The 22869-nt window shown below is 40.9% G+C and overlaps 1 protein-coding gene and 2 long non-coding RNA genes across 3 annotated transcripts in view; 1 reads left to right on the top strand and 2 right to left on the bottom strand.

Moving 5' to 3' along the window:
* LOC116673236 (pleckstrin homology domain-containing family A member 5-like) overlaps nt 1-22869 on the bottom strand; it is a 256614-nt gene that overhangs the window by 198124 nt on the left and 35621 nt on the right.
* Nucleotides 1862-21419, top strand: LOC116673238 (uncharacterized). Its single transcript, XR_004327794.1, has 3 exons — nt 1862-2079; nt 9182-9184; nt 21409-21419. It is a non-coding gene; the product is annotated as an uncharacterized LOC116673238 (long non-coding RNA).
* Nucleotides 7686-7921, bottom strand: LOC116673239 (uncharacterized). The gene is made up of 2 exons (XR_004327795.1): nt 7855-7921; nt 7686-7822 (listed from the first exon to the last, which is right to left on the bottom strand). It is a non-coding gene; the product is annotated as an uncharacterized LOC116673239 (long non-coding RNA).

Genomic DNA, 22869 nt, shown 5'->3' with positions numbered 1-22869 from the left:
ACAGCTTGGTAAAGCCCATTGAGTCAATTTTTGCAAAGACATAAGTGTTGTCGCCTTGTCATATGAGCTTCACCTGTGTCTAATAATGGATCAATTAGGTCTCAGGTGTGTATAAAAACAACCCCAGTACACTAGACCTTCACATCAACTGCAACTAGACCTCTGCAAACAGGCCTAAGATTCACCCTGAGACTAAAGTTTTGATTATCAAGAGGCTGAAGACCAGATCCACTGCTGATGTGGCAGACACCTTCAATGTGTCTCAGCGTCAAGTACAGAGGATTAAAAAAACATTTGAAGACACTGGAGATGTTTTTAGACAAGCCCAGGTCAGGCATGCAAGACTGCTTTCCTAGCTATTCCTGATGACTTCATCAATACATTGTATGAATCCTTGCCAAACCGCATGGATGCAGTCCTTCAAGCTCATGGAAGTCATACAAGATATTAAATTTGAATCTCACAGCACCGCTATTTAATTTGCTGACATATTTTAGTATTTGCAGTAAATTTGTTCAATTTGTGTATATACAAAATTTGACCTTTCTGTCTTGTTTGAATAATAATTCTTTTTTTAGTGAAACTAATTTATTTCAGTGCATTGAACATCATTTGGGACGGTTTTAGCTTTTCATATGAGCTATTTCTTACACCAATTGATTAATTAAAAGTCAGGTTAATAGCAGGTGTTTCTACAAAATAGATATATATATATATATATATAAAAAATAATCCAGAAACAAAACAGATTTCCCTAACATTAATTATTTGTATTTATGAGTCCTCACTAAAATAATATGATAATAATTTGTTTTAATGTCACAACAGAACAGAGGATCATTAAATATATATTAAAGTTCTGAAACTTAAGATATGAAACTTAAAGTCTTTTGAACAAAACACAATAACAAAAATAATGAGAGTGTTGCCAACAGGGACGTTGTAGAGCGTCCTCTGGTGGACAGACTATGCAACACCAACACTAACAGGGACGTTGTAGAGCGTCCTCTGGTGGACAGACTATGCAACACCAACACTAACAGGGACGTTGTAGAGCGTCCTCTGGTGGACAGACTATGCGACACCAACACTAACAGGGACGTTGTAGAGCGTCCTCTGGTGGACAGACTATGCAACACCAACACTAACAGGGACGTTGTAGAGCGTCCTCTGGTGGACAGACTATGCGACACCAACACTAACAGGGACGTTGTAGAGCGTCCTCTGGTGGACAGACTATACAACACCAACACTAACAGGGACGTTGTAGAGCGTCCTCTGGTGGACAGACTATGCAACGCCAACACTAACAGGGATGTTGTAGAGCGTCCTCTGGGGGACAGACTATGCAACACCAACACTAACAGGGACGTTGTAGAGCGTCCTCTGGTGGACAGACTATGCAACACCAACACTAACAGGGACATTGTAGAGTGTCCTCTGGGGGACAGACTATGCAACACCAACACTAACAGGGACGTTGTAGAGCGTCCTCTGGGGGACAGACTATGCAACACCAACACTCAGAACATGGTTGACCATTCGTTTTTATTTTATTTTTTAAATATTAATTTATCAAAATAATTTCTTTGTCATTATAAATGATTCTGATGAATGAATAGTTTGGGAATTGCCACTTATTGGGCCGCCAATATATCGGTATATTTATTTTCATAGGGGTGCCTTTAAAATTCAATTCAATTTTCATTTTTGTTCAATAAAAGAATTTTTTTGTTTTAAATTCAACAAGAAATTCGTGGTATTTTAGCAGAACACTGAAAGAAACAGAAATATCTCTTCTTTTTTTTTGCAATATCGCAATATTCAACAACTTTACAACATATGGTGCAGCCCTACTCTCTATTCTGTCTATGGCTCGCAGTTCCAGGCCCACTGGGTCCTACTGAGGACCAACATCTTCAGTTGCACCTCACAAATATATCCTTTTTTAAACAACATATCAGTAATTTCCTAAAATAGATGGTCACACTTTAGTTTTTAATCAAACGTTACTCAAACGGGAGGAAGTAGTGCATTTGTTGGGGACTACTTTCAGCGGTGGATTAATCCACATTGGATGTTGTATAGTGAGTATTTGCGGCAGCAGGGTGGTGTGTGTGGGACGGAGTCAAAATAAAACACAGTGTGTTTATGGTAATGAAGGAGCATGTCACCCATAGCAACAGTGTGGATCACTGACGAGTTTGTATGATACGTCAGGCTGTGACACACACATATCACTGCTGGTTTGACTATAAGAGAAATACAGAATATCTCCAGACTTATCACTTATTAGATTATAATTATAATATTATTATATTTTCCTGTTTTTGTGTCTAAGTGACTGATGGAACAACAATCTGTGACATTGGTCCAGTGTTAAGTGAGATTGCTGCAGTCTGCAGCCGAGAAACAAGCTACAATGTAAGTTAATATATTAAAATTAATTGTCCAGCTAGTATTTAACTTCACAAAAAGTGCCCGTTTTGCCGCTGACAGACTCAGATTAATATTTTAAGTGTCTGACAACATTATGGAAGGCGATCTTCCTGTTAAAGAGTAAGATCCTTTTTTAAACATAAAAACATCTGAGAAATTGCGTTCTTTAAAGCCACCAGACTCAGTGTAAATAAACAGTAATTCTTGCATCGTAAAAATACACTTCATTCAGAGTCGACAGAAATAAAATAAAACTATGAAAAGTTGTTTGGGGTTGTCTTTTCACTTGTCCAATCCATCGTAACTCAAGTTTAGGTTGAAATAAACACATAGTTTACGGATTTACATGTGAAAATATGTTGGCTCTATACACGCTAAAAGTATTGTTTTTTAAAATGGAGTCTGGTGGGTTCAGCGCTAGTGACTTCAGAGCTGTTTCTGGTTAAACAGAAAGGTCTCAAACAGGTTTTAAACGTCTATCTATGTAGGGATCCTTTCCATAATGTTGTCAGACACTTAGACTATAAATCTGAGCCAGTCAGCGGTGAAAACAGAACTTTGAGGGGACCAAACAATGACGATGCACATTTGCTCCATAGTGTTACATTAAAAACTGTGGCTGCTAGTCAGAGCGGTCTTGCTTAATACTGGACCAATTTCAAAGACAGTTGTTGCTTAGACCAAAAAAAAGTAATAAAAAAAACAAGAAAAAACAAAATTACCCTTTAAGTCAGGGGTCTTCAACGTTTTCCAGGCCAAGGACCCCCAAACTGATGGCGAGATGGAGCGGGGACCCCCTAATTATATATATTGTATAACATTGTGTTATATCAAACTGGTCCTATAGTGCCATGTGTGCATTGATGACTGAAAGACATCTTCTGCCTCCATTTATCTGTTTACTACAGTGTGTTGAATTCATGTTAATGTGGATTTAAAGACATTTCAATTAGTGGAAAAAATTGCAGGGGGGGGCGATATAAAAAAAAAGTCTAATCAACCAAAACTTTCGCGACGCCCATACAGTACCTCCGCGGACCCCCTAGGGGTCGCGGACCCCCTGTTGAAGACCCCTGCTTTAAGTGATCACAAAGGCAGTTCTATCGCGTTGTATGCCTACCAAGTACCTGATGGCAGGTACTGTAGAGGCCGTCAGAGTCACTCAGCTGCAACACACTGCTAGCTTCAGAGAACATTACTGCACAATGATGCAGCTTTTAACAATTACATTTATCTTATATAACAAAACTCATGGGTCATGCAGCTCAATACATGAAGCAACGTCATGAATCAATGCATGAACTAATTAGGGGCGGAAACTCCATTATTTTCATTATTTGTAAAATATTTTCACGATTCTTTGTTGACTTTTTTTTCTTAATTTGCAGAAAGAAAGATAATCAGTCATTAATATTGTTGTTGTCTTTCGGGCCAGGTGACCTGTTGAATTGTTATTTGTACCGTTAATTGAATTGCAATGCTTAAATATCCCCAATATGCTCATTAATTCTTGGGAAACGTTAACAACACACACAACACACACACACACACACACACACACACACACACACACACACACACACACACACACACACACACACACACACACACACACACACACACACACAGGGAATAATGAGGAAACTGCAGGAAGACCACAGACAACTGTGTTTAATGCTGAGACAGACAGACAGACAGACAGGCAGGCAGGCAGGCAGGCAGACAGACAGACAATGGGAACTGTACGACCTGTGGCCGACACTTTATTCTGTTCTGCTGCTCACTGGCAACATAACTTATTCATACAAATACACACAGACATACAGTACAACAAGTAGTCTCTTTAGAAAGCCGTCCAACACGCACACACACACACACACGCACACACACAGGCCCAGATCAATAATAGAAGTGCTTCACTCAGCACGGCCGCCAGGCTCCCGGCCTTTGTGGCTGCTCGGCTCTTTAATGATCACTAATTAGACAGCAGTAAAACATCACTTGACGACCAGACAAAGGCGACGGGCTGTTCAAAGTTGGACAGGTCCGATCCTTCAGCATCTCGGACCAGAGTGCCAGAAGGCTTTCATTCCAAAACAGTGCAGGGACAAAAGAGTCGGCTGTTTGCTGCTCAGTGACTCAAACCACTGACTGTTATAGAATCAAGATGAAAAGCTGCTATTTCCTACGGACAGGGAGGACTTATGAAAGACAAGAACTTAATGCGTAGACTACAGATTCATTTGCATGTCAGGTATCATTGTGTTTACATGCAGTGTAAAAAAACTTTTTACTTATATATATAATATTCTGCTTAAGGTAATACCCTGATTACTCTACCAGAATGTAAACACCCCAGTGAAAATCTGACCTAAAGAGCTTTAACAAGGGCCCAAAAAAATTTGGGGGGGCCCCCCCGGGCCCCCGGGTGCGGCCGGGTGGGCTAAAACCCTTAAAAATAATGCCCAACAAACCTGGACAGACCGAAAAAAAAGATAGAAAAGATAACACGCCAAAAAAACCGGGAGAATATAATTTTTAACACATTTCAAAAAATCTTACACCCTTGGGGACTTCAGTACGTACAGTACAGTACCGGCAGACTTTTTAGTTTATGTGCTCTTAGAGTTTCCTGTGTGGAACTTAAATACGGCCTATGTTTCTAAAAAAATGTCTCGGGTGGCATTTAAAACTAAAATTGGAAACACCATCGGGGACAAGATTTGGGCCCCGCGATTTTTAAAAAGGGTTTATATTTTTTAAATGGAGAACCCCTATTTTTTTTTCCCCCCTGCATTGACTCAAGGGGCCCCCCTATTCCGCTCAAAAAAGTTTTTTTTCCCAAAATTTAAAGACATCCCCCAAACCTTAGGCGTTTCTGCTTTTTTTTTGGGGGGGGGGGTTAACCCAAATCCGTTGTTTTCCGCCAGAAAAACACCCCCACCACTAAGGGTCCATTTTCCCAAAGGGCCCCTTGGTATTTATTGCTTAAAGTTCATTTTCCTTTGTTTATGTGCTCTTTTCCCCTTTTGGGTTTTTTTGTTATGATATTTATTGATTATGGATGGCTTTATAAGCCTGATTTTTTTTTCTTGGGAGTTTTACACGTAAAACATATTTCCCTCTTGGGCCCGCCCCACAGCACCTCTGCAGCCCCCGGTCAAGGTCTTGCTTTTTGTCTACCGGGGTACTCTCTCTCTCTCTCTTTTTCCTTTTTTTTCTTTTCTCCTCCCAAATGGGGTTTTTGTCTGGCCGGGGACATGCCCCCTTTTAAAGGACTGCTATTCACCGGGGCAAGGGGTTTAGTGGAAAGAATTTGTTTGTGTTTTTTGTGTGGGGGGGGGGGGGCTTTGACAAGTTTTTAGAGAATAGAAAAGGCCTTTTTTAATTAATTTCAGCTCAAACCAGCCCTTTCCGTCCCTTTAAACGGGAGATGTTTAACATCGGGAAAAACCGCTGTCAGACCACCCTTTTTTCTTTGAAGGGCCCCCCCCCCCCCCCCCCCCCCCACTGGGGGTTTTTGGGGGTATGCTGTGTTAGCCAAAAAACCCTTCCTGAGGGCTGTTTTAAAAAGGGGCCAAATTTTTTTTTTCGGAAATCTACTTCTTCAAAAGGGCCCCCAACAGCAAACTACTTTTTTCCCCAAGTTGTTGTTTTTATCAACCAAAAAAACTGACACCTCCAGTACATCTCCAGCACAGGGGGGCTTTACTAAAGACTTGGAAAATTGGGAAAGGGAAAGAAAAACCCTGCCCAAAATTTAACACCCGGCAACTACCGGCCTTAGAGTCCCTTAAATCCAAAGATTAACAATCAGTAGGGGGGGCGAAAAAATCCCTTATTTTCAGGGTTTGGGAATAAAATGTACAATCACAGGCGCCAAATAAATCTGTTATCATCGCGGGAAAATTGGGAAAATGTTTAAAATCGCAATAATTCGTATCTGGGCTTAAGTGGATGATATTGTTCGCAGGTGTCTGGTGGTTTCCCCCCCTACCAACCAGGCCTACCCATGGGGTACTCCTGCTGTTGCCAGGGGGTACGTGGGAAGATTGTGGAGCAAAAAAAATGATTAAAAGAATAAATCAGCGGTAACCAGGGCTTGACATAAGTAGTCGGAAAGTTGATTGGCCAGTGCACTGGCCAGTGACAGCGGCTCTGTCTATACAGAGCGTATAAGCATGTGAATGTTAGCTAACATTTCACATTTTCATCTCAGGTAATTTATAACGTTAATTACAAAGTCAAACAACTATGAAGCTAGGAAAGAGGGCATTCCTAGTGAAAACACAGCACAGCGGGGTGGAGAAAGGCAATGGTGGCATGGAGTTGTGTGTGTTTGCAGGCAATTTCCAACAAAGGCCGAGCAGCCTAACCAGCAAAATGCCATGCAGCTACACACACAATTCATTTGGATACAAGCGATGCATTTTGGAAGATGGCCGGGATTCTGAACAGAGATGCCCGAGCTGCACACGCACACGCACACACACAGACACAGCATAGCAGAGGTGTGTGCATTGCTTCACACAGCACTTGTAACTGACTGGAAACGATAGCCCACTGCCGCTGGCACAGATGAACACTACACTCCTTACTGTAAGTTGCCTACAATAAACCTTTCATGATTAAAAAGTCAATAATTATCAATACCCACCTACCTGTTCTACAGGTATAGACCCAACAAAAACACAACAGCAGGAATGGAGCTCACAGCTTACCAACAAGATAAACAGACACACACAATCAAACAAAAAAGACACTGACAGAGAGATGGACACAAGATTTCAAGGACTCAGCCATGCTGAACCAAGAGTCCCAAGTCTTTGTGGCGCTCCATTTCTGTGAGCTGTAAAGAGCTCCATGTATACGCCTGGAATACTTCTCAGTCCATTCATCATGAAAGCTGCTGTTTTCCACCTCAACTTTTCGCTTCAGGCTCTTTGACAGTGACATTTTTACCTGGCAACAGGCCTTTCTTTCTGCAAGCATTTTCCACCAATCAGGACACTGCCTACTCCAACAACCAGTCATCAAATAATTTAACCATCAATCCTCAGTGACCTGCCCTCTAATCTGAGATCATTTTCTAGTTCAGTAGCCTATTTAGTTACCATTATGGATTTTCCATGTGTTTTAGGAGTTTGCTTACACTCATGCATTTTAAAAATATAGCATTAATTCAGTAAGAAATTGAAATATCAAACAAGACTTGGCATATTAGGTATAAATAAATTTTTATTTTCTTTATTTGAAAGTCCGGCCCCCGGAGTGTTTGCTTAAAAAAATTCTGGCCCTTGTAAAAATGTAGTTGATGACCCCTGGTCTAGCTTTACTGATAATGGCACAACATACAGTGGCAGTGGCTAGCTGGGTAATCATTCTCTGAAGCTTAATGGTAGGTGCGACGCATACTTTCCTGCTTTTTTTGTCTTTTGTGATGATATGATATTTCTTTCAGGGCCAGTAAAAATGTAGAATGATCTTTACCTGAAAATAATTACCTGAACAAAATAGATTAACGGTAGAAATATTAAGCAATCTAAATATTAACAGATCAACAACAGTATGAATAATGAACACTATCCACTTTCATATAATGTATAGTACATTTGGAACATACATTGGGAATTGATGGAGTACACGGGTCCAACTGACCGGGCTAGGTGGGGTACCTCCGACCAAAAAGGTTGGGAACCACTGTCTTCATGACCCGTTTGGATTACTGCAATAGAGTCCTTTCTGGGGTCCCCAGCTAAACCCTAGACAGGCTACAAATCCCCATCGCCAGGGTCCTCACCCACACAGAGACCTGGCAACCCATCCCTCCAATCCTCATCCATCTTCACTGGCTCCCAATCAGGTCCCGCACAAATATAAAATTCTCCTTCTCACCTAAAAATCCCGCCGTGCCCTGGACCCACAGTACCTCTCCAACCTCCTCCATCCATACGTACATCAAAACCTGCGGTCCTCAGACGCTGGCCTGCTCTCCATTCCCCACACGTCCTTCTGGAACACCCTCCCTGCCTCCCCCACCTTAGCTTAGCCAAGGTAATTACGTTAAGTGTCCTTGGATTTTGTAAAGGCGCTATGTAAATAAAGGTTTTCATTATCATTTTTATTATTATTAAGCTTCAACTTCTCTAACTGCTCCTATACTGTAGGACTGGGTGCCAACCCTCATTATTGCCCACACCGTCAAAGAGTATCGTACAGATCAAGTATGAAAAGATGGCATGAAATGCTTGCTCAGTTCATTGGGGATCAAATATTTCCAGATTTTCAGGTTTTCTTGGACCCTGAAGGGAATATTCTAAGTGATGGAGCTAACTATATGACCCATAAAAAGTGTAAAATAACCGTATTCATAAGCTTTTGCTATTGCACATTCAGATGATCATATAAACAAAAGGTTAAAGACCCCTGATTTAGAGTGAACAAATACATGTATTACATGGTGTGCTTTAAAGTTAGAAATATGAAGAGTCTTTCATATTTAGGAATCTTGGAGTTATCTTTGATCAGGACATGTCCTTTAATTCCCACATAAAGCAAATTTCAAGGATCGCCCTTTTTCACCTACGTAATATTGCAAAAATCAGGAATATCCTGTCTAAAAATGATGCGGAAAAACTAGTCCATGCATTTGTCACTTCTAGGCTAGATTACTGCAATTCTTTGTTATCAGGCTGCTCGAAAAAGTCCATAAAGACTCTTCAGCTGATCCAGAATGCTGCAGCACGTGTTCTGACAGGAACCAGGAAAAGAGACCACATCTCTCCTGTTTCAGCTTCTCTGCATTGGCTTCCTGTAAAATCCAGAATAGAATTTAAAATCCTTCTTCTCACCTACAAAGCTCTTCATGGTCAAGCTCCATCTTATCTTAAAGAGCTCATAGTACCTTACTACCCTACAAGAGCACTACGCTCCCAGAATGCAGGGTTACTTGTGGTTCCTAGAGTCTCTAAAAGTAGAACAGGAGCCAGAGCGTTCAGCTATCAGGCTCCTCTCCTGTGGAACCAGGTTCTAGTTTGGGTTTGGGAGGCAGACACCGTCTCCACATTTAAGAGTAGGCTTAAGACTTTCCTTTTTGATAAAGCTTATAGTTAGGACATAGAATTGAATATTGTTAGGGAGTGAGGAGTCGCAGCGTCCACCTAACCCGGCCCACCTGCTTCTCGTCATAGTTGTCAGATTTATCTATTATATAATCAAGAATATAATAAAACTAAAGGGAGACTAGGCATACAGCCCGATCCGGTTGGGGAGAGTTCTAGCCCGACCAGGCTCCTCTCTTTACCCTGTCTCTCCTAGTTTTGCTGTAATAGTTTTAGACAGCTGGGGACTTCCTTTGATACATTGAGCTCCTCTCTCCTCTATCTTTCTATCTTTTCATTTATGTGCATCCATGTCCAAGAAATGCTTGTTACTAACCTAGTTCCGGGGAGTCACTCCCCGGAGTCCTTATGTTCTTTTTTCCCCAGCATGTTCCCTCGGATCAGAGAGGCTCCAAAATCATGGTAGCAGCTGTTGCCATGGTCCCGCTACACGTTCTGCGGTGCCCGGTTCATCTTGCTACACTCTGCGGTGCCCAGCTACGTCCTGCTGTGCCTTGTAATGCCCACAGTGCCCTGCTATGCCATGAACTACTACAAAGAACTGCTACAAACTACTATTTTTTCTATTTTTGTTATTTCCGCTCTTCACTCTAAGCCCAACCGGCCCGTCAGACACCGCCTACCAAGAGCCTGGGTCTGACCGAGGTTTCTGCCTAAAAGGAAGTTTTTCCTCGCCACTGTCGCACTGTTGCTTGCTCTGGAGGAGACTACTAGAACTGGTGGGTCCTTGTAAATTCTGGAATGTGGTCTAGACCTACTCTATCTGTAAAGTGTCTCAAGATAACTCTTGTAATGAATTGATACTATAAATAAAATAAAATAAAATAAATTAAATTAAATATTTAGGGGTAGTGATGCGCTGCGTCTAGACCAAAGGTTGTGTTAAGACTTTTTAGACCATCATTTTGATGGACAGTGATGTCAAATTCCATCACTACCTATTATCTGTCATTTTAATTCGAATGTTTTCACGATAAGACATATTCAGTAGCTTTTGATTTTAATTTATTAATTTAAGGTTTTGGGTTTAGGTTGAGATCTCCAACTATCAAGGGAGGTCCCGGAACATGTATGCATGTATTTAAAAAAAAAAAAAGGGCAAAAATATCCAAAAATGTCATAAAAAACATAAAAACATCAATTAGTAGAAAAGCGTTACATAAATGCAGTCCATTTGTCATGAAAGAGTAGAAGCCGGAGAGTGAAAGAGAGATTTATGAATGACAGTGACGTTTGTAAGCTTTTTTTTTTTTTTTAACTCAACCTTGTTCTTATGTTAAGCTTAAACACAAATACTCCTTTCATATAACTATTCATTATGACTAATGTGAGGCTTTGAAGCCCTGCAGAAGGGAATCAGCCCAGTTGGACAGGTCAGAGCAGGCCACATATCTTGTGGATTTAAACTATTACACAATTCACATATCTCCACATTGTGGTCTCACCTTCAACCCACAACGTCTAGACTGTTGTAACGAGCAATCCATTTCCTAACAAGATAAGAGCCAAGCCATTTTGAGTCAGGCCGGCTTGCTAACATGATAACGGCCACCTTTTTATTTCCCAATAAATCCTGCTCAGAACTAAATGAGAGAGGGGTCATGACACCAAAACCTCATTTACTACTTTCCATCAATCTCTTCCTCTATTCCTGGAAGTCATGGCTGTGTGTGATTAGGTGAGGGGGTGAGGCCTTCATCTGCATCAACAATACAAATATCTCTGCATGTTTGTGTGCTGTGGCCAACAGAAGCATTTCTGTCTGACAGCCAGACACAGAAAGAAATGCGAGCAGAATTACTGCTTGGCCTGTCTGCTTGGTTTACACATAGTTTACATTCTGCAGCAGACAGGAGCCGTGGGGACTCTTCTCCAAAGGACAAGAGAGGGCCACTTAGGGCTTGAAATCGAAAACTAATAACCCCTAATTCAAACTAGATTCAAGATGGAAAAGGTCCATGTAATAAGTGCCCATCCATTAAATCTACATCCAATCCAACCTCTGTCTCAGGATTGCAATCCTCAATCCTCAGATCTGGCTGTCCTCTCTGCCCCACAAACACATATTATATATATATAAAAATTAACTTTTTATGTAGGCTTAAATAGACAATACAGTGGTGGTGAGTGGTGACCGACCACTAGGTTTAGAATAGGGCTGAACAATTTGCGGCAACATTTTATTGATTATTTTCTGCCGGATATTCCGATTCTTATTTGATTTGCATTTTGTTTGCAACAAATTGCACCTTGTACAATCAAGTTAAATACAGCAATGAAATGAAAGATCCAGCAAAATAGAACATTTATGTAAACATTCTGTGATAAGTAACATTATTCCATTTATCTTATTTAAAATAAAGTAATGAAAAATAAAACATGTTACACCAAACATTCAACTAAGCATTGCACATTCGATTAATCGCGGTCTCCACGATACAGCGGTTCGCGTTCTTTTGAATCGCGTGTTCGATTTGAAGACGTTTCATCGTTTAGCCCTAGCTTAGAAGAAACTGAAATAGAAAGAGCATAACAATAAGAAACCTGGGAATTGCATCTTGAAGTAATACACAATGAATTGATCAATGCCTGAAAGTAGCTAAGCTACTACTTCATACATTTCCCAATAGCATTCGGGTAATGGAGCAATATAAAGAAAAAACATGTAAAGTGTCCAGTGTTGAGCTATTTTATAATACATACTGTAAGTAGAGGGGGTAGAAGGACCAAACACATCAGAATGTTAAATTTTCTCTTAAGAAGAAAAGGTCATAAGGTTCACCACTAACTAATAAGTGCATTTGTTGGGGGTTGTATGAGGAACCTCCCTACAGGCCCCCAGTATGGAGCACCAGGCAGGAGTACAGAGACCCAAGCTAAGCAATGTACTGCTGTGAACAGGGGCAGCAGCTACAGCGGCTAGAATAAGTTTCCACACCCAGGCTAAAGTTGATTAAAAAGAGGATGAAAAAAACATCTTTTGGACATAGATCTTAATGCCTTAATTCAAAAAATTTGGAAAATCCAACCTTTTAAGGACACCAATTTTCTTTGTGAATGAATAATGTATTGTAAATAAATAAATGTTCTTCCTTAAAATACAGGGGGCATAAGAATACACCCCCTTATGTTAAATCCCCATAGAGGCAGGCAGATTAGTATTATTAAAGGCCAGTTATTTCATGGATCAGGATACTATGCATCCTGATAAAGTTCCCTTGGCCTTTGGAATTAATCTACACCCCCCCCACCCACCCCCCCCACCCCCCCCCCCCCCCAACCACACACACACACCACACACACACACACACACACACACACACACCACACACACACACACACACACACCAACACACACACACATCATCACTTGCCCTTCACCACACATAGAGATTGGCATGGTGTTATTTCAGTTAGCTTAATAGCTGATTTGATTTGCATTGAGAGATGATTTTATGGAAAGTTCCCTATCTCTAGGTATGGTAAAGGGTATGTGATGATGTGGGGGTGGTTGTTTAATTCCAGAGGCCAAGGGACCTTTATCTGGATGCATAGTAAAAAAGGTTGGATTTTGATTTGAATTAATGCATTAACATCAATTTCCAATTTTTTTATTCCTCTTTATAATCAACTTTAGCCTGGGTGTGTAAACTCATTCTAGCCGCTGTATATGACAAGCCGCTTTACAATTTTGGTCCTATCTGTAATTACATTTTAGAAATCCATTATATCATTTCTCCTAGTAAAAATGAGATTTTTGCCAGACAGAATGGCAATTAAAGATATCCACAGTAACATTCTTACTAACAGAATTTATTATCAAGAAATCTAGAACTGTGATTGTAGTAGTCAAAACTAAGTTTAAATCCTTAAATACTATAAGTGGTTGTTTTAGCATTTAATAGCTGGACTGGATATTTTTTGCAGATATCCATAATTTAATTCATCTAGTCAAAAAGAACATTTCACATATCCACAATGTCATTCTTCCTGGGACAAATTACATCACTTTTGTCAGTTGTGAATTTCAGGCTTTTCATTTCAGACATCCACATCATTCTTCCTATCCAGAATGAACATTCTTAATATCTGCAATAGAATTCGTACAAGGAAGAACTCCAATTTCAGTATTTTTGTCAATGGAGTCTGGTGTCTTTGAAGAATGTAAACTGAAATAAGGCTTGTTGACAGCAAGATAAAGTGGTCAAAATATTCTTAATATAGCTTACACTTTAACTGCTACTGATTTTTTTTAGATGTCTGAAATCTGCAGTACAATGCTTAGCTTCGTGTCGGTACTTCTGTCTGCTTGTCCAAACTGGGGGCGTGCCGATCGACATCTTCTCTAGCTAACACACTGACTATGGATAAGCACCTCTTACTTCAAAAAATCCAAACTTCCCCTTTTTAGATACTTTTTCTGAGTAGCTTGCTACTTTCAGCAGAAGTGCAGAGCTACTGTAGCGTAACTACCTTCCACTGCAGTTGCTTGAAGCTTCAGTTTCATTGTGGTGTAGTGAAGTGTATCTGTTCAAAAATGCTACAGAAATTCCTAAAAACAAAAAGGCTGGATTGCCCTTCAGAGTCTTAAACCCCACTAGCAGCCTCTATCAGATGCAGTTCTTTACACTACACAACTCACCACGTTGGACAGAACACCCAACATAGGGATGGTTTTGTGTTACAGGAAGAGAAGACTAAAATCTAAGGCTTGTGCTGAGGGTAGCCCTAAGGGTAGGAAAGATCATGGTCATGAAATTAGAAGGGTTTATACCCTTACGAGCATGAATATGCTTGGCTAATTTCATTAACATTAACTATTTTGTCTGAAGAAATATGGCCTGAAAGAGGCAGTAGAGAAAAGAAAAACGAGCTCATTTTCCAGGGAGCAACAATATGCTCAGTACATTTTATGACAACCTGCCCATTAGATTTTGATATTTCTTGGGAGACATTTTGGCCCGATGGTGGCCCCAGGATTAAAGGTCAAGGGTCACCACAAACATAAGAATTCTTCCTCTGGGGACCATGAATATCTTTTGCCAGTTTTTGGGTAATATGGGCAGCAATTGATTAGATGCTTGCTTTGACCAAATTGTTGACCTCCCTCCATCCTGATGCAATACACATTTATCATCTAAGTGTGAATGATAATAATGACAATGCAACAGTGATTTTGTTGCATCCTCACCTGTGGAAGCTCAGGACAAAACACCCAGGTCTGATACATATTGGATATTTTTTAAGATTTCTTTTTTTTTTGGACTACAACCCTTTTAAACATGGCTCAGTTGTCTTTTTTTTCTGCCATCATAATACATTTTTAAGAAAGCGTGTCACATTTTTCCAGATGCTCAATATTTCTTTTGGAAACTGAAACTCTTCACTGGCTCCCTGTTGCATATTGGATTCCGTTCTCACTCTTCCATTCAGAGCATTGCTCGGTCAGGCTCTTGCGTATGCGTATGCAGTGAAGTTACTTCACCCATTTCTCCCACGCACCCAGCTTAAGAGCCAATGTAATCAAGCTTTTGAGTCCATGGCACCTTAGTCTATATACACCATGTTCAACTTCCGGGATTGCTCCAGTGCCCCAGGAAATTCAGCCAGATGTCCCTCTTTTCGGCCGGATGTCCGTCCGCGTCCTCTTCCTCTGTGTTTGCGTTCTGACCTCCGGTGGATTTCTGAGGACTATGGTTAACTGCTCCTCAGATCTCTGCAGGGTAAATCCAGACAGCTAGCTAGACTATCTGTCCAATCAGAGTTTTCTGTTGACAACTGAAACTACTTCTGAACGTACACATGTTCCACCAAAACAAGTTCCTTTCTGATGCTATTTTGCAGAGGCACCGTGGCTCCGTCCGGCGCTTAGCTGTGGCTCAGTGGTTGCCTGCCAATTGGAAGGTTGGTGGTTATATCCCTGATCCTGCAGTCCCATGTCCAAGTGTCCTTGGGCAAGACAGAAGCCCATTTACATTTACATATAGGGGCGACCTCTGACTCACCCAGTAAGTGCCCAATTTAGGCTGAGTCCTCTGCAGCGGCCTGGGTTCAAGTTCAACCTTCGCTGTAACTTTCAAATAAAGGGTAAAGCCCCCAAAAATAATCTAAGTTCCATATAAATTGAACTTACTTCAACTATCCCACTGTGTTGTGACTCCCCAAAAAAATGGTAGTAATAATAATAAATCAGCTCAAACTCGATCTTGAAAGGCAACATTCTCATTCCGCAAAGGTGAGGGATGTTTGTTACACAGTCCAAGTGTGTGTGATAGGTGTACAGTAGAGATAACTCTGCCTGCATTTAGCATTGAATAATTACACTAATTAATTTATCTGGCCAGATGTCTCCACTCCCTCTGCAATCTATCCTGGAGTTCATTCATGTTGTCAGCTGTGTGTGTGCAAGGCTAGCGGTCGTCAGTACTCCGAGTATTACAAACAGCCCTTAATATAGCTGTGCTCCACTTGTCCCTCTGGGAGGTGGAGTGAGAGGGGAACTTAAAGAGATGAACTAATTAGAAGCTACATCATCCATGCTCTCTGATGGTCTGTGTTTCCTGCTCTCTGGACCACAGCGCTACAGAGGCACACTTCTTTCCCACTTACTTATTATTAAGCAATTAGCCTAATCATTTTACGTTGTTATAAAAAAAAATAAGTCAATTTCAGAACTATTTCTGTGACTCCTTAACCCTGCATTCTATCTGAATTCCAGCGGGGGGGGGGGGGGGGGGGGGGGACGCCTTAAACCTACTTTTTTCTGAATTCCAGTAGGGGGCGACACGTGCGGTTGCAAAACGAGGTCGGTTTCTGTAGAAGTCTTTGAGAAAGTGACCTACTTCTCACTTGATTTGGTACCTCAGTAAACATTTTCATAATGAGTTTATGGTCTCAATTGCTAGTTTTAAGTCCTTATGTTCATTTTTTGATTATGATCTTGTCAAATTAAAATCGGCAATAAAGAAGAGGCTGTTTTAGGGTGTGGCTATAATGTGATTGCCAGTGAAAGTGTGCAACATAACATAGAGTGTAAGGATTCCTCCCAAATTCCTCCCCCTCGTCTAAAATTGTTACATCAGCACCCAGGATGTCTGCGCCCGTAACGGAAAACTCAACAACTCATAGCAGATCTCCACACACCAATGGGTGACGTCACACATGCACTGTCCACTAATTTTACAGTCCATGCTAGAGACACCGTATCTTACTGGGAACATTAGCCTGCAGCTAAAGGACACAGCGTAGCTTACCTGTAGCCTGTAGCAAAGGACACACTGTAGCTTACCAATACCCTGCAGCTAAAGACACAGCGTAACTTAAGCCTGCAGCTATTCGAGAAAAAATGACCACTGCCCCCGTTGGAGACGCAAACAGAAGCAACCAAACCAAAAATTCCTCCTGCTTTCCTCAAGTCTACGATGTGGCAACATTCACTTTCCCCATGACAACAAAAGTATTGCTCAGGGACTGCAGCAAAAATTATGACAATCCTTCCAATATCTAACAGGTAATTTCATTCTGGAGATCGGCAGTGTTTGTTCATTTTGCCAACATCTGTACCAATATCAGAGGAATAGGCCTTTAGTTAAGGCATGGGCAAGGAGCATCAAACACAAACACACACACACACACACACACACAATCCTGGAGCAGCAATGGCACACTGTACAAGACTATTACAAATAGGACTTGACTTTAAAAAACTAAATAAAAGCAACAGCACAGCCCAAAACAAATCCATAATTTCCCTCCCGGCATGCATCAGATCTGAGCACCTGGGCAGAAAGCCATTATAGTCAAAACACAAAATGTCTTACCTGGGGAGGACGTGTGATGTTGTGGTAGAGCAGATGGACATGGAAAGAAAAGAAAGAGAATTGGTTAGCTGCCTGCCATCTTAAATGAGCAGAGTGTTAAAGCAGTGACATGTTGAGTCATCCTTCCAATCATTCATTCAACCAGATCAAAACAGGCAAAGTTTAAACCAAAAGGCCAAAAAAAACGATATGACAGGAATATTGTATTACACAATGAACCAGAGTTTTATCACAGTAAAAACGCCAACTACTGTATTACACATGACAAAGCAGACCCTACTACAAAGTGCTAGCAAGGCTCGTTGCTTGAGAGAAAATCCTCTTCCTCCTGGCATTTTCTTTCTAAAAAGAAAGGCATATGGACAGAAAAATAATGAACCAAAATTCAAGAGAATGCCAAAAGATTGCCCAAAAATACATCTTTTATTTCCCTCCCATCTGTGACATTCTCCTTCGAGCCCGACCGATATATTGGCGGGACGATATTAAGCATTTCCCAAACTATCAGTATCGGCATTTATAATGGTCAATGGAAGAAAAAAATATTAAGAAAAAAATATTTTACCGTCAACCATTTTCTGAGTGTTGGTGTCGCATAGTCTGTCCACCAGAGGACGCTCTACAACGTCCCTGTTAGTGTTGGTATTGCATAGTCTGTCCACCAGAGGACGCTCTACAACGTCCCTGTGGGCAACACTAATTTTTTTTTGTTGTTATTGTCTTATTTTAGTGAGAACTCTATAACTAACTACAAATAACGAGAGAGTTTTGTTACACGTTTCTGGATTTTTTTCTTTTTAATATACTGTATATCGGTCCATAATGACTGTCTGGCGAACTGGATGATGAAAGAAAGTTTTATGGCAACAGTGATAAATATCCTATCACATCATGCAGGGTTAGTAGTATACATCTGGTAAAACAGTAAAATATATGACACACGGGTATCAGATCAGTAGTCGTCTGAATCGACTGATACGCAAGGTCAGGTATCAGAATCGGTATTCTGAAGTAAAAAATGGTATCAGACCATCTTTATTACACGCTACTCTACAGTTGTCTCTCCTAATACTACGACATCTTACGGCTTTCTGACACTGAGGGACACTGACCAAGCGTCAGTATTTTACAAGGTGGGCGTGAGAAGGGGTTGTTGTCGCTGTAAATCAGGAACGTACATGAACTCCAAGGCTCCGTATGTACCTCAAAGAGGATGTTTGGCAGAGAATAGGTCCAACGGAGCCAAGATGCTCTTTCTATATACACTGCAAACTCTCAACCAAGAACACACACATCACTTTTAAGACCTAGCTAGCAGAGATATCCAACTTGCTACACATAGAGAAAGCATGATACAATGTCTGTCTCAACTCTGTAACCTTTGACGAAAGGTGGCAACCATAGTTGTCTATCTGGGGTGTCTTAAAATGCTTGATTGTCACTTGGTGACTGTGTCAAGTGGTTTTATTGTTTCTTATTTTATTTATTTGGACCTGTGCTTGTGCACATGTATATATAATGTATGCATACTTCGTTACAATAATTTCTTTTTCATTCAACCTGGTCATTGTTAGTCTATTGTTATTGTTTTTTGCTTGTCTATGGGCGGGTTACTTTGTTGTGTTCTGGGCTTTTTTCTTGTTAAACAGAAAAGCAATAAATAAACAACTCACACAACAAAAGAGAGACTAGTCATACGCAGACAAACACTACACTTTCCCTCTCCCCTTCTACAGCTAAAGTGAGTCCTTTCTGTAATTATTAGTTATGACAACAAAACTGTCGGCGCTTCCACATGATACAAGCCTTCTGTGATCGGGGAAAAAAAAGAAATGTATGGACTTCACATGCTGTTCTGCGATTAAATTGGTATATTGAATTGATTTGAGATATTTTAGTGTGTTTCCATTCATTCTGGCACTGAATCAAGTTATACTAGTGCTTATGCAACTGTATAGCGTCTTAGATTTTGGATATTGTAATATCGTTGTATGGCATAAGTGGCTGCATTACCGTAAAGTGATGTCATCAGACTTATCAGACTGGTGTAACTGTTTTATTGTTATCCTTTACCTAAGCATTATCGCCAAATTACTCATGATTATTTAGCAAAAATCTCATTGTGTAAATATTTAGGGAAAGCACCACTAGTCAAAACTATAATATTGTTATGGTATCGATATCAAGGTAGTTGGTCAAAAATACCGTGATATTAGATTTTCTCCATATCGCCCAGCCCTAGTGCCAGATGGTAGCAACATATTGAGCTATAATAAGACATTACCTTCCACGTCGTTTAGCCGACGTTCTTATCCAAAGCAACTTACAATTGCTACATATATGTCAGAGGTCACACGCCTCTGGAGTGACTAGGGGTTAAGTGCCTTGCACATTGGTTAATGTATCGCAGTGGGAATTGAACCCAGATCTCCCACAACAAAGGCAACAACGACGTTATCTAACTGTTGCTATGATGATGCAGATGCATGTAAATGTGTTCTCAATTTATTTTTTAATAATAAATAATAATAAATTGCAAATAACTTTCCCATCAGCGTTCATCACATAACTCGTTAAAGATTAATGGAAAATCTGATGAGATCCAACGTACAAACTTTCTGACGATATTCGTGAAATCTAAATCATTCAATTTGACGGTTTTCATAAGGAATTTTCCATTCGATATCACTTAATTTGCATAAGAACATTTGGATGGAGACAAGGCTAGTGACTCTACTTCCGTCTTCTCCTCTTGGAACTACTCTTCGTCCTACTCTCCTCTTCTATATCCACTCCTCCTCTCTGCTCTCATCTTCCAGTGACTCTCCTCTCCCTTCCTCTCCTGAGAGAAGTGTACTCTCCTGCTCTCTCTTCTTCTCTCCCAGTTGCCAAATCTTAGCCTTTCTTCTATTTACTTCATCTCCCTCTCCTCTTATGTCCTCCTCAAAAATGACTTATTCTATTTCCTGTCCTCTAATATCCTCAGAAGTTCTCATTATCTTTCCCTTACTCTGCTTTCCCATTCCCAATCTCTTCCCTCGGAGCTACTTCTTTTATCTTATCCTCCAATACGGATAGGGGGAAAGAAAACTAGTTGTCATCGAGAATTAAAAAGTTGCATTCTCGAATTTTCCTCATTTAACATTGTTAAACATGTCTTACATGGGGGGGGGGGGGGGGGTGTAAGAACCCAATTAAAAAAGATGGTTAACATTTGTAAAGCCGACATATCCTGACCCTTAAGTCCCTATTATGGTTCAAGCTGCAATCCATAACATCCAAAAATGCAAGTGATAACAACTTTCTTTGACCCTTCCTGCCGGGTAAACAACCACATCTTTGATACTGCACACTTCCAGTGTTTTCTGTCAGAACACTGATAAAAGCTCCCTTGAGGGAATCACAAGACATTATCCAGCTGTTCCCACAGCCTGAGTACTCCTCCTGATGAGTACACTGATCCTCTTGTGATGGCGAGAGGCTATCCAGCATGAGGCTACCCAGTGTGAGGCTATCCGGCATGAGGATACCACAGGCAAGGATACCTAGGGCATGGATACCCAGCGCATGGATACCCAGGGCAAGGATACCCAGGGCATGGATACCCAGGACAAGGATACCCAGCGCATGGATACCCAGGGCAAGGATACCCAGGGCATGGATACCCAGGACAAGGATACCCAGGACAAGGATACCCAGGGCATGGATACCCAGGACAAGGATACCCAGGACAAGGATACCCAGGGCATGGATACCCAGCGCAAGGCTACCCAGCCTGAAGCTATGCTGTGCAAGGCTACGCAGCAAGGTGGCACAACTCTTTTTTTGTTTAAGAGCAGCTATTGGACAATTTTTCTGGTCTTAGGTTCTGCTGTAGTATAAAACCATATTGTTGGGTAACACTTTACTTGACAGTATCAACATAACCATGACGTGACACTGTCATGAACGTATCATAAACTTTATAAACGTTGGTTTAATAAGTGTTTGTCATGACAAGTTGACATTAATCTAAGTGACATTACCAGAAGTTGACATTAATGTCAAATTAATTAATGTCCGAATGACACTTAATGATAGAAGTCATAAACGTTTATGAATTGTCACGACAGTGTCATGTCACGGTTATGTCGATACTGTTAAATACCCAATATTGTCTATTCCAGTATAATATCCTTGTATCTCTGTCCAAAATCAAAGCAAAAACCCAAAGCTAAGGTCCCATGGCATGAAAATGTCTTTGAGGTTTTTTAACATTAATATGAGTTCCCGCAGTCTGCTTATGGTCCCCCAGTGGCTAGAAATGGTGATAGGTGTAAACCGAGCCCTGGGTATCCTGCTCTGCCTTTGAGAAAATGAAAGCTCAGATGGGCCGATCTGGAATCTTGGAGAGGGTAACCTTGGTCCTTATGAGGGTAAGGTTACCTCATACATCATGGCTTTCAAACGAGCAAAGTGGCAGTTGGTCAAGACCCCCCCCCCCCCCTCCCCTCAGATACAGTGTTAGGGGACCACTAAGGTCTATATAAAAGCATCGAAAGAGCACCATGTCATGGGACCTTTAAGCCCTGTACTTCCATTAATTCTTCCACCAGCAGCTATCATAAATCAGGCCATCTGTGTCTAGGTAGGAACAACAAATGGTGTGTTTTTCCTGTGTTTTTCCCGGATTTGTGGCGGCCCCCAAAGAGGTTTTAGCAAGCCCCAAAGGAAACCAGCATCAAGTAGCACTTCAAATCCTCTCTAAATGTGTTTAAGAGCAAATGTGTTTACACAACAACCGTTGAACAAGTAGAACAGGCACTTAAATAGGAGAGCTAATCTCAGTTTTATCTCCAGAGCCAGTCTGTACCCGACTCCCCCGGTGATTTATTTAAATTATAATTTTTTTTTAACCATTTACCATTTTTAACCATTTTATCATTTCTTTATCAAATTGACAGAATTAACAGGTAAATGCATAGATTTGTCAAATAAGGTAACACACTTTACTGTATGCAGACCGATTATTATTGTGCTCAGTCTCCCCCCCCCCCCCCCCACCATAACAACTGCATGCATGCTCGCCAGGAAACACTGCTGTCCTATTTATCACATTCACTCTTCATATCAGTATCTTACAGCTCCTATACTCATCTGGTGTGTGCTACTAGTGTCAATCAATGAGTCTATCCGGCATGACAAATCTCAACCAATCAATCTTGCAGAGACGGAGAGCATGAGTAGGAGCTGTCCATGAGCGTAGGAGCAACTTTTGGTAAGTATTGTGATTAATTATTTTGTCATTTTGACTGTTTACTTCCACTTCCCCGATTGCTTGCGAGCTTCTTCTGACTTTTGTGAGACAGAAAGTCCTGTGGTTATGCCACAGTTCTTATACAAATGCCTGTTACAGGGCCTTTTATACATTGTGGTGTTTCTTTAGAAATAAACAATGGACAAACGCTTTAAACGCTTCAGACGTAGAGTTAGTTGCTGTCAAAGTGACG

Source organism: Etheostoma spectabile, chromosome 23 (genome assembly GCF_008692095.1).
Source record: "Etheostoma spectabile isolate EspeVRDwgs_2016 chromosome 23, UIUC_Espe_1.0, whole genome shotgun sequence".
In the NCBI taxonomy this organism is placed as follows: Eukaryota; Metazoa; Chordata; class Actinopteri; order Perciformes; family Percidae; genus Etheostoma; species Etheostoma spectabile.
Note: the sequence above shows the minus strand (reverse complement) of the source record. Positions and strands in the feature narration are given on the sequence as shown.